Source organism: Suricata suricatta, chromosome 17, assembly GCF_006229205.1.
Source record: "Suricata suricatta isolate VVHF042 chromosome 17, meerkat_22Aug2017_6uvM2_HiC, whole genome shotgun sequence".
Lineage (NCBI taxonomy): Eukaryota > Metazoa > Chordata > Mammalia > Carnivora > Herpestidae > Suricata > Suricata suricatta.
Window position 1 is genome coordinate 8,103,259 of NC_043716.1, and position 12,351 is coordinate 8,115,609.

Here is a 12,351-nt window from a genome sequence, read left to right on the forward strand (position 1 = left end):
ACTATTATTTTCTTTTACTATGCTCTTCTTGCAGTACCTTTCCTTCCTATAAATTAGTGATCTTAGCCCCAATCTTGCTACTTCCAGTGGCCGTTTGCTTGGATATATTCATCCTTTTAGCATATCATCTCTCACAAAATCTCCAGGGAATCAAATGACAGGGTGCCTAGTACATTCTGTTTGAGCATTACACACTCAGAATCAGTATTTGCATTTTGAAAGTTGGCTGTTTGGGGGGCCCCGTGATCAAGGCATCCGCTAAGAATGACTGTAAAATACACAAAACTTCTATAAAGTTTTCTTCGCGTATGATCTCGGCATCCAGACACAACGCTTAGACAGATCCACGTTATTTGGTAAACCGATTGGAAGCCAAGAGCTTATTGAGAAGGTTCCTTAATCTCGCAGCAGCTGAATCAGTTTGTGAGCATACCCACATTTGGGTCTTTGAGGAAGAAAATGCAGTTCAGAAATGAGGTCAAGCTGGGATTTTCTAGCCAAGTTAGCAGCTCTAAATGAAAGCATATGAATCTTCGCCTTTCTGTTGTGTGAAAAATCTGCCAGGGGCTAAACTTTGTTGTTAGACTGGCCTCAACAAGCAAGACAGGGGTAGCTGGGGTAGGAGAGAAGAGGGAGGAAGAAAGAGAAGAAAAATGTGGCTTCCTGTGGTTTTATGAGGGTCACATCAGTCTGAGGAAGGAAGGACCCTGGCAGCAACCAAACACATGCAAATGAAATGCAACCTCTCAGGGGGAATTTGTTAAGTTACTTCATTAGCACCGAGGCCAAGGGCCGCCCAGAGCTGATGCAAAGTAGATCTGTGGGTTTCCTTTTGTTTGCTTCCAGGTCTTCAGGGCAGCGGGGGTAAAGGGGGGAAGAAGGGCTGCAGTGTCCTTGAAAGGGACCAGAACCCCAAGCCCTTTTGGCCTGAATACCAGCTTTTGTCTCCTAAGGGCCATTGCTCGGCTCCCCAAGAGTCCGTAATGAAGCCCTTGATTAAGACCTCATTAAAAGTTCATTGACATTCATTGTGACTGTGGCCGTCACTGCAGCCCAGTGAGATGGTGGGAGGATGGGACCTGCCAGGAGCAAACATTCTGGCGCTTTCTGCCACTTCACAGCTTTGTTCTCTTGGGTAGATTTTCGAATCTCTTTGGGACGCCACTTGCCTCACCTCCAAATTATCTCCAGTGCAGTGCTGCCTGAGGAAGCACTTTGAAAGCTTTCGTCCTTTGGGACATCTTCATTCTTACCATCCACCCCATCCCTGTCTTCATCTGGTTGTGACCTGCCCTTCCCACCCGCCAAGGACATTTATTTCTTGCATCACCGAACTGGGAACCTTCTGGAGACAGGAAAGGACTCTGAGACAGATCGCCAGGTTATAGGGGAGAGCAAGTGCCTCGCTCTTGTCTGGCAGGTGCTGATGTCATCCACTTGACCCCCAGAAGGGACAAAGTCCACGTAGCCGAGAGGGCCTGTAGACACTGGATCAGATAGTCCCCAAAGGGCATTCATTGATGATTGTAAGAGTCAGATGTATCCTTGTGCCCAAATTCAAGCTCCTTCAGATCCAAGAACTATGCACAGTAGCACATCCCAAAGTGTTTTCCGTAGAACATTCATTCTTTCTTATGTTTGGTATTCTACCATGGAAGCCGGGGTAGGGAATTCTGGGCCGCTTTCCTCCTGCAGACTCAGGAATCACAAGGCCACCTTCAGGTCCCTAAGCCTCCATCAACCTCAGCCCGTGTGACTCAGCACCCACATGTTTTTACCTGTTTGGTTTAGCTTGGTTTGGACTTCGTTAAGAAACAAAATTTCTTAGTTAAGAAAGATCTCATTGGCTTTATTTGCTCATTCATAAATCAGGCAGTTCCAGTTGGTCGTGGGAAGGAGCTCAGGGTAGCTGTACAGAGTGAACGACTTACAGGCAGAAGGAAGCAGGAAGATAAGTTATAAGTTACACTGGGAAAAAAGGGGGGAGGGTTAGTTATTGCAAGGTCATTTCCCCTTCGGGGACGGCAGGGTTCTATCAGGCAAATGACCTCACTAGTAGGACCAGGTGATTCCTGATTGACCGGTTTAAGTTCCCATTTACAGGAAAGACCTGAAACTATGATTAAGTTAAGTCTTGGCTTGCTGATGTAGCACTTAGTTAGCATAGTGACTCCATGTTGGGCCAATTGTCTTTTTTATTTTTAAATTTTTAGTGTTTATTTATTTTTAAGAGACAGAGACAGACAGAGCATGAGCAGGGGAGGGACAGAAAGGGCGAGAGACACAGAATCGGAAGCAGGCTCCAGGCTCTGAGCTGTCAGCACGGGGCCCGACACAGGGCTCAAACCCACCAACCGCAAGATCATGACCTGAGCCGAAGTTGGACGCTTAACCAACTGAGCCCCCCAGGTGTCCCCCAATTGTGTTATTTTTAATAGACCTCTTTTAAGGCTGCTATTTTCCTCTGGAAGTCAGGAAATGGCCTCTTCTCTGGAACCGTCCTTCAGCTTCTCCAAAGATTCCGTAAGAATTTCCATTTCCCGACATCACCTCCCACCTCAAGCAGTCTCTGGTTTGTCCTTTCTCACTTCTGGTTTCTCTCTTCCCTCATTCTGGGCAGAGAAAAGCTTTTCATTTTATCTTCAGCTCTTCTCCTGTTCTGGTCAATGGTAAGCACTTCATGTCGGACTGCCCCACTCAAAGCCAAGTTTCTGAAAAAAATCAAAGCCTTTTTCCCTCTGTTGCAGAAGAATCATGGCTTTTAATTCTGTATTTGGCTATAGGATTATAAAGGTCCACTTCCGAGCTCAAAAGCCAGTGAATGGATTCTCTGTTCCCCTGATTCTTTCCTACTCAGCGAGCACTATTTATGGAGTCTCACTGGCTATATGGTGGTGGTGATTGTAGCAGTGGCCGCAGAAATAGGGGTAAGAGGTAAACAGCTATTTTTTAGGATTTTTTTGTGACTGAATTGGCATATAACATGGCATAAATCTGAGGTTTGATACATTTTTATATTGCAGTATGACACCTTTATCATGTCACATAATTATCAGTTCCTGTTTGTGTTGAGAGCAGTTAAGATCTAGTCTCTTAACAACTTTGGAGTTTATAATACAGTACTGTTGATGATAATCACCATGTTGCATATTTTTTAATGCTTATTTATTTTTGAGAGAGAGACCAACAGAGCATGAGCGGGGAAAAGGCAGAGAGAGAGGAAGACACAGAATCTGAAACAGGCTGTGCTGACAGCTCAGAGCCCAACATGGGACTTGAACTCACAAACCATGAGATCATGACCTGAGCCGAAGTCAACCGCTTACCCGACTGAGCCACCCAGGCACCCCACCATGCTATACTTTAAAGCGCTAGTGTTTTTTTGTTCACTGATTGCAAATTTGTACCTTTAAATCACATCTGCCCAACCCCCCCCCACCTCTCAGTCGCTGGTAACTACCATTCTACTCTGTTATCACAACTTCCGTTTGTTTTAGATTCCACATAGAAGTGATATCATATGTTATTTATCTTCCTCTGTCTGACTTATCTCCATTAGCACAATGGCCTCAAGACTCACCCATGTTATTGCAAATGGTAGGGTTTTCTTCTTTCTCATGGCTGGATAATATTCCACTGTATGTATGTATGTATATATATATATTTACACTACATCTTCCTTCTTTATCAGCTGATGGACACTTATGTTGTTTCCATATCTTGGCTGTCGTGACTAACGCTACACTGGACACCGGGGTGCAGGTGTCTCTCCAAGAGAGTGATTTCATCTCCTTCAGATATATACCCATGAATGGCATTGCTAGATCACGTGGTAGTTTAATTTCTAATTTTTTTTTAAGAAACTGCCATACTGTTTTCCACAGTGACTCTATCACTTACACTCCCACCAACAGTATATAATGGTTCCCTCAGCTACACATACTTGCATTGGCCAGTAGATTAACACTGCTCATTCTTCTCCTCCCAAGGGCAGAATGAATAAAAGACATAGAAATCAGATGGAGATTGGCATTAGCTTGATGACTGATAAAAACTAGATTGGATGACACGGCCTAGCTGGACAGCCCAATGGGCTTGCGAATCCCTTTGCCCCTGAATTTGTTAACTTGTCCCCCTGGTCATGGCCCAGCTTAAAGCCCAGAGGCCTTCCGTATAATGCTACTCCATGGAGAAACAGAAGTAGCTGTCATTCTGTGGAGAGCCTAGTTCCAAAAGAGGTCCAACAGGCCTGATCTCTTCTTCAACACCCATCAGTTAGGTCAGCCCTCCTCCCTTGGGAAGGAGAGAATAAGAGGGGAAAGAAAGAGTGGGATTTTTCCTTTGAACAGATAGACTCAAAGCCAAGAATCCTAAAAAATAGAAATGGAATGAAAAAACATCCCATTTAGTACCAAAACATTATTTGCTAACAGCATCATAATCGAGTTCTGAAACCAATTTGCTAACATTGTACCTCAGTATTCTTGCTTCTGTATTCATAGGTTAGATTGCTCTCCACTGTGTTCATTGTGCAGTCCTTGCTAGGTTGTTCTCAAGGCATTGTGGGTATCCCAGTGTGCAATGGGACTTCCATTTGCCGCCCTCCCCCGCCCCCTCCTAGAGCCACCTCTACCCTTCTCCATCCTCTCTCTGCTCTATAAGGCTGACTCACATGGACCACATCAATGAACTCCATCGACCTATGGCTTCCAGTTGGGTTTGGCCAATGAGGAACCCAGAAAACAAACTGGAAGGTGAAAGGAAAATGAGGTGAGGGCATCCATTCTCCCAGCCCCTTCATTTCAAGGTCAAAGAAAGCTGTTTAGACACCAGGAGATCACAGCTCCTGTCAGACCCTCCTACTAGTTTCTGGTAATCACCTCTCTCATGCCCCCTCCAAGCCGAGGGTTGGTAACAAGACTGTATACCCATCTGGCATGTCTACACTCTTTCCACACCTTTACTGAACTTTCCAAATCATCTGAGTGTGACATCTGCTTTTTTGCTGGAAGCTGACTGACACATGTGGTTAGGTCAAGTTAGTAAAATAAACTGGAAAGATTTCTATTTTTATCTATGCTCTGGAGCACATTAAATATTGCAAGAATTTTCTAGTCTTTGAAGGTCAAAGAGCCAATCTTTAGTGACCGTTTGGCCTAGTATTTTAAGGATGGGACAGTTCTTTGACAAATGTTTAAAATTTTTCTCATGGTTATTGCTTTATTTAGGTTTTTTCCTACGTCAAGCCTGGTAACTGATAGTTCCTAGAAAATCATCCATTTCCTACAGAATTTTAAATGTATTAGCATGGTATTGTTCAGAACCCTGTTTTGCCGTTCTTAGAATCCATGGCCACCTTTCCTGTCTCCCTTTCTGTATTGGTTAAGTTTACTCTAGTCGAGTGTGCGTGTTAGTTTTCTTTTTAAAAAGTTCCTTTATTTTTAAAAAAGTCATTGCAACCCATTGACTTGTAATGACCCACCAGTAAAGTTTGAAAAGTACCCGCTACTGAGGAACCTGTGCGTATGCGTACCAGTTGGCATAAGAGAGGACATTCAGGGAAGCACTGATAACAATTGGATGAAGAAACAATAACTGGAAACAAAACTGGCCCTGACAAAAGAATGGCTAATAAGCTGTGACACATCCGCACAACGGAATATTCTTCCGAATGCCCATGAATGAGGCCCAGCTACTCAAATCCACCTCCGTGAAATCTCGAAGCCCCATGTTGGGCAAACTGCAGAAGCCTTGAAGTATGACTCCAGGTTCACAGTCATGTAGGGCTACATACACATTCAATAAACTATCAAGACAAGCAAGAGAATAACAAGCAGAATTCAGGAAAATGGTTATGGGAAGGGCAATACGGGGAAAAGAGGGAAATCGGAGATTACAGGAGCTTCAAGAGACTTGGTAACGTTCTCCTTCTTCATGATGCATCCACAGGACTTCATTTTACTACTTTGCATCATAACGTCAATATGCTACCCATGTGTTTTGGGATGTTCATATAGTTCATGTATATTAAACCTTATAAATAAGCATTAGAAATTTTTAAATAAAAAAGTGGGTGCCAGGGAGGCTCAGTCAGTTAAGCGTCCTACTTCAGCTCAGGTCATGATCTCACTGCTTGTAAGTTCGAGCCCCGCTTCGGGCTCTGTGCTGACAGTTCAGAACCTGGAGCCTGCTCCAGATTCTGTGTCTCTCTCTTGCTCTGCCCCTCACTCACTCATGCGCTCTCTCTCTCTCTCTCTCTCTCTCTCTCTCTCTCTCAAGAATACATTTTTAAAAACTTAAAAAAAGAAAAAATTAAAATGTATGACCAACTTTTATAACTGTTCTATGAATATTTGATGAATAGTATTTGAGGAAGAGAAAGTTCTCTATCTCCTTCAAATTTATCTCTAACTTTTTCACTATCTGTTCTCTCTGTAATATTTTGAAGTCTTACCATATGATTGTGAATTTCTCATTGTGCTTTTAAGCATTCTTGCTTTATATATTTTATTGTGAATGTTAGTTGACACATACATTTTTCTGATGTCCTGTCATTACTATGCAGTGATCCTGTTATCAGTAACAACAACAACACTCCTTGCTCCATTATTGCTGTGGACCTGAATTCACCATCATGTGATATTAATATTCTATTTACATTGCCTCATCTCTTATTTGACCTTTAATTATGTGTCATTGTCTCCTTTACAGTTTCTGTGTTCCTGGCTCTTGCTATGTACATTGTTTTACTTTCTCTTTACGACAGTTTCTGGAAGTTATACCAACTTTTATTATTCTACTGGTGGAAACTTCTGAATGAAACTAATTGTCTACATATTATTTATCATTATTCAATTAAAATATTTTGTGAACCTTTATTCATTTTTAAGAGACAGAGACAGAGTGCAAATGAGGGGAGTAGGCAAAGAGAGAGGAAGCACAGAATCCCAAGCAGGCTCCAGGCTCTGAGCTGTCAGCACACCGCCTGACGCAGGGCTCAGACTCACGGACTGTGAGATCATGACCTGAGCCAAAGCCGGACGCCCAACAGACTGAGCCACCCAGGCGCTCCAATATTATTCAACTTTTAAAAAGAACTTGTTTTTCTGTACTTACTGACATTGAAAAAGACTCATTCTCGAGTAAGATAAGAAACGCAACTTGCTTTCACTTCCACATTTTCCTCCAGATCCGCATATCTCAGTTTGTGTTGATTATAAACTGATGTTTTACATAATTTTTCCCACTAAACATGATTTTTTAATTATATAGACTGTCACCAAAGAATTGCTTTTGGCACTTTTGCAGTTTTATAGTGATCCCAATAAGACTTGATTATACTTCACACTGTCTTTTACTAGTCTCATTTGATCTATAATACTACTTTCCTATTCTTAAATTCCTTATTTCTATTTAATCTCCCACTGAATCATAAAAGTACTTTTTTGGCAATATTTTTTAGAAAATATATACCAACAGTATTTTTGATGCTCTTTTAAAAATTGTTTTTAATATTTATTTATTTTTGAGAGAGAGACAGAGCGTGAGTCAGGGAGGGTCAGAGAGAGGACACACAGAATCTGAAGCAGGCTCCAGGCTCCAAGCTGTCAGCCCAGAGCCCGAAGTGGGGCTCAAACTCATGAGCTGTGAGATCATGACCTGAGCTGAAGTTGGACACTTAACTGAGTGACCTAGGAGCTCCTGATGAGCTTTTGACTTCAGATTAATTGGAACTTTTGGTTCATATGCATTTCCCTTAAAATTTTCTAGATGAGGGGCACCTGGGTGGCTCAGTCGGTTAAGCACCTGGCTTCGGTTCAGGTCATGATCTCATGGTTCATGGGTTCGAGCCCCACATCGGGCTCTGTGCTGACAGCTCAGAACCTGGAGCCGGCTTCAGATTCTGTGTCTCCCTCTCTCTCTGACCCTCTCCTGCTTGCGCTGTCTCTCTCTCTCTCTCTCTCAAAAATAAATAAAAACCATTAAAAAATTTTTTCTAGATGATTTTCTGTGGTCATTGCTGAGAAGTTTGTGACAAACACATTTTTTTCACTCATAAGTAACAAGAACACTTTTTCTTTAATCAATATGGGCTTTTCTCTTTTCAACTTTAAAATTCAGAAGTTCAACAGAATATGTCTAGATAGTGTTTTGTTTCGATATTTCAGTGAACACTTTGCCATCTAGCACCCTGGTCTTTCTTCCTTCCTTGCATATATTTCTATCACTTTGTGATTATGGCTTGTCATTTATTCACTCTATTGTCATTTATTTCCTTCCTATAGGTTTTCTACTTATATACACAGAAAAGTCGTGCAGTATAGTGGTCATAGGCTCAGATCTAGAATCAGAAAAATCTGGATTGGAATCTGAGATTGGCCACTTTTTAGCCCTATGACCTTAGGCCAGTTTATTAATATATAACTAAATCTTAGTCTATGCCTCCAAAAATAGGGACAATAATAACACTTAGTGGGTTATTAGAATTAAAGGAGCTAACACATGTAAAAAGCATAACATAATGCCTAACTTTAAAAAAGATGCTTAATAAGTGTTCCTCATTGTTTTTTGTTTGTTTTGGCTTTTGGAGTTCTTTTTTCCCAGAGAAAGTTTTAAACTATTTACTTTATTATTGTATCCAACGATATAGAAACTTTAGCTACCATTCATTGTGAGATAACTACCAGGCATGCTAAGCATTTTAAATATATTTTTGTATTTAATTTCCACCCCAGCCAATGGAGCAGGAATCTATTTTTTAATTTAAGAATACTTGACATACAATACTGTGTTAGTTTCAGCATATAGCATAGCGATTTGATATGTATATACATTAGGAAACAACAATTAATGAGACCTCAGTAAGTCTAGTTCCCATCTGTTACCTACAAAGTTGTCACAATGTTATGGACTATATTCACTGTTTTGCGCATTACATCCTTGTGACGTTTACTTACACCAGGAAGATGGTACCTCTTAATCACCCGAATGTATTTGGTCCATTCCCCTTACCTCACTCCAGTCTGGCACCTATCACTCTGTTCTCTGTATCTATGAATCTGTATCTATTTTGTCTTTTTCAGATTCCACATTTAAACAAAACCATAGGGTATTTGTCTTTCTTTGTCTAATTTTGCTTAGCATTATTCCCTGTGGGTCCATCCATGTTGTTACAAATGGCAAGATTTCATTTTTTAAGGCTGAGTAATATTGATTGTATATACACACGACATCTTCTTTATCCATTCATTTATTGATGAACATTTAAGTTTCTTCCATATCTTGGCTACTGTAAATAATGCTACAATGAACATGCTGGTGCGTATGCCTTTTCGAATTAGTGTTTTCATTGTCTTCAGATAAATACCTAGAAGTTGAATTGCTGGATCATATGGTAGTTCTATTTTTAATTTTTGGAGAAATTTGTGTGCTGTTATCCATAGTGGCTGCACCAATTTACATTCCCATCAGTAGTACACAAGGGTTCTCTTTTCTCCACATCTTTGTCAACACTCGTTACATTTATTGTTAGTTTGAGAATAGCCATTTCGACAGGTGTGATGTGACATTTCATTGTGGTTTTGATTTGCATTTCTCTGATGATGAGTGATGTTGAATATCTCTTCGTGTGTCCATTGGCCATGTGTATGTCTTCTTCGGAAAAGTGTAAATTCAGATCCTCTACATATTTTTTTAAATCAGATTATTTTATATTGAGTTGTGTGAGGTTTTTGGTATATATTGGACATTAACACCTTACTGGGTTTTATCATTTATGAATAGCATCTGCCATTCAGTAGGTTGCATTTTCATTTTGCTGATGATTCCCTTCCCAGGGCAAAAGTTTTTTCGTTCGATATAGTCCTATTTATTTTTGCTTTTGTTATCCTCACCTAGGAGACAGATCTAGAAAAGTATCACTAAGACCAATGTCAAAGAGCTTCCTGCCTATATTTTCCTGTAGGAATTTCATGTTTCAGGTTCTTACATTTAAGTCTTTAATCCATCTTTACTCTACTTTGATGTAAAACACTGGTCTGATCTGATTCTTTTGCATGTAGCTGTCAGTTTCACAACCCATTTATTGAAAAGATTGTCTTTTTCCATTGTATATTCTTCCTTTTTTTGTGTGAAGATTTGCTGACAATATAAGTATGGGTCAATCTCTGAGCTCTCTATTCTGTAACATTGATCTATGTGTCTGTTTTTGTATCAGTGTTGTACTGTTTTGATTACTGCAACTTCGTAGTATAGTTTGAAATCTGGGTTGCTTCTTTCTCAAGATTGCTTTGGCCATTTGGAGTCTTTCCTGGTTCCATACAAGTTTTTAGATTATTCGTTCTTGTTCTGTGAAAAATGCCATTGTTATTTTAATAGGGATTGCATTGAATCTGTAGATTGCCTTGGGGTGTATGAACATTTTAATGATATCAATTCTCCCAATCCATATGCACCATATATCTTTCAATTTATTCATATTATTTTTAATTTTGTATATCAATCAATGTTTTATAGGTTTTTTAAATTTTTTTTAACATTTTGTATTTATTTTTGAGAGACAGAGAGAGACAGTGCGAGCAGGGAAGGTCAGAGAGACATGGAGACACAGAATCTGAAGCAGGCTCCAGGCTCTGAGCTAGCTGTCAGCACAGAGCCCGATGCGGGGCTTGAACCCATGAACCGAGAGGTCATGACCTGAGCTGAAGCCCGATGCTTAACTGACTGAGCCACCCAGGCACCCCTGTTTTATAGTTTTTAAAATACTGGTCTTTCAATTTGTTGGTTAAATTTATTCCTAGGTATCTTATTCTTTTTGATGAAATTATAAATGGGATTGTTTACCTAATTTCTTTATGTGATAGCTCATTGTTAGTGTATAGAAATGTAACAGATTTCTGTATATCAATTTTGTATACTACAACTTTACCAAATTCATTTATTAGGTCTAATAGTTTTTAGGAGAGACTCCAGGGTTTTCTCTGTATGATAGTGTGTCATCTGCAAATGGTAATTTTACTCCTTATTTTCCAAATTGGAAGATTTTCTTTTTCTTGCTTAATTGTTGTGACTAGACCTTTCAGTTTTTGTTGAATAGAAGTGGAGAGAATGGCCATCTTTGTCTTCTTCCTGATTTTATAGGAAAAGATTTCGGCTTTTCGCCCTTGAGTATGATGCTAACTGTGGATTTGTCATATATGACCTTTATTATGTTGAAGTATGTTCCTTCTATATCTTTGTTATGACTATTTATCATAGGGGCACCTGGGTGGCTCAGTCAGTTAAACATCCAACTCTTGATATGCTCAGGTCATGATCTCACAGTTTATGAGTTCAAGTCCTGTGTAAGTCTCTGCACTGACTGTGAAGCTTGCTTGGGGTTCTCTCTTTCTCCCTCTCTCTCTCTGTCTCTCCCCTGTCCATGCTCTCTCTCTCAGCCTCTCAAAATAAATAAATAAACTCTAAAAAAAAAGGATATCATAAATGAATTTTGAATTTTGTTGAGTACTTTTTCTGCATCTATTGAGATGATCATATGATTTTTGTCCTTCATTTTGTTAATTTGGTGTATCATTTTGATTGATTTGCAGATATGGAACTATCTTTGCATTTGTGGAATAAATCCCACTTAACCATGGTATGTAATCCTTTTAATATATTGTTGAATTCAGTTTGCTAGTGTTTTGTTCAGGATTTTTGTGTCTATGTTCATCAGGGATATTGGCCTGTAACTTTCTCTTTTTTGTTGTGTCTTTGTTCGGTTTTGGCATAGGAGAAATGCTAGTATTGTAGAATAAATTTAGAAGTGTTCTTTCTTCAATTTTTAAGAATAGTTTGAAAAGCATAGGTATTAACTCTTCTTTAAGTGTTTGGTAAAATTCACCTGTGTCGCCATCTGGTCCTGAACTTGTGTTTATTGTGCTTTTAAAAAATAATGTTTATTTATTTATTTTGCAAGAGAAAGAGCATAAGCAAGGTAGGGACGGAGAGAGGGAGAGAGAGAATCCCAAGCAGGCTCTAGACTGATAGTGCAGAGCCTGATGTGGGGCTTGATCTCACAAACAGTGAAATCATGACCTGAACTGAAATCAAGAATTGGATGCTTAACTGACTCAGCCACCCAGATGCCCCTGTGCATTTTAAAATTACTATTATTGATTCAATCTCATTACCACTAAGTGGTCTGTTCAGATTTTCTATTTCTTTCTGATTCAGTCTTGGAAGAGTGTATGTTTCTAGAAACTTAAACAGTTCTTATAGTTGTCCCAGCTCATTAGTGTATAATTTTTCATGGTAGGTCTCATAATCCTTTGTATTATTGTGATGTTAGTTGTAACTTCTCCTTCATTTATG

The 12,351-nt window shown here is 39.8% G+C and overlaps 1 protein-coding gene across 1 annotated transcript in view; it reads right to left on the minus strand.

Annotated features, from left to right (window-relative positions):
• The window catches only part of PMP22 (peripheral myelin protein 22), a 124,153-nt gene that overhangs the window by 48,968 nt on the left and 62,834 nt on the right, over positions 1–12,351 (minus strand). The gene's annotated exons all lie outside the window — the stretch shown is intronic.